Source organism: Homarus americanus, unplaced genomic scaffold, assembly GCF_018991925.1.
Source record: "Homarus americanus isolate GMGI-L3 unplaced genomic scaffold, GMGI_Hamer_2.0 scaffold46197, whole genome shotgun sequence".
Taxonomy (NCBI): Eukaryota; Metazoa; Arthropoda; class Malacostraca; order Decapoda; family Nephropidae; genus Homarus; species Homarus americanus.
Genome location: NW_024723050.1, coordinates 2,533,920 through 2,534,849, shown reverse-complemented (window position 1 = coordinate 2,534,849; position 930 = coordinate 2,533,920).

The window sequence follows — 930 nt, the reverse complement described above, 5'->3', positions numbered from 1 at the left end:
GTAGCTTATTTCATTTACCTATCGTGTATTCCTTATAATATGGCATACTTCAAATAATATATACTCTACAGTAATATTAAAATAGAAATCTTGATGAATTTAGGGCCAGGGCATATAAAAAGGGCTTCCTGAAATGTGTGCAATTCATGCACTGTACTATGAGTTGACGGTACAATATTGTATAAAGTACAGTGGGTATGATTTTATTGTATACTGTACTAATTACATAAGTAACGATGCTTATAACAATGATAATTGTGAAGATATTTATTATTTATATAAATGAATAACTTAAATAATTTCTGATTACCTGTCATGATTAATTTTGCAAATAACATAAAGCCTAACGTTCAGATTATATTAGACCCTATTATTTTTTATATATATTTATTAGTTACCATGTAGTCTTGTTAAAACTACCTGTTTTTAGGCGGTCGCCTAATTTTTAATTTAAAATAAAATTAAATGCATGAACACGAGAAATATGAAAAAATAGCTACAGGTGCTAATAGTTTTTTTCTTTATAAATAAGAATTATTTATTTGCTTTATTGTACAGAAATTTATAACAATCTGATAGTATGAGTGTGAGCCTGTAAACAATGATAGACTCGTGATAGTATGAGTGTGAGCTTGTAAACAATGATAGACTCGTGATAGTATGAGTGTGAGCTTGTAAACAATGATAGACTCGTGATAGTATGAGTGTGAGCCTGTAAACAATGATAGACTCGTGATAGTATGAGTGTGAGCTTGTAAACAATGATAGACTCGTGATAGTATGAGTGTGAGCTTGTAAACAATGATAGACTCGAGTATAGTATGAGTGTGAGCTTGTAAACAATGATAGACTTCGTGATAGTATGAGTGTGAGCTTGTAAACAATGATAGACTCGTGATAGTATGAGTGTGAGCTTGTAAACAATGAGAC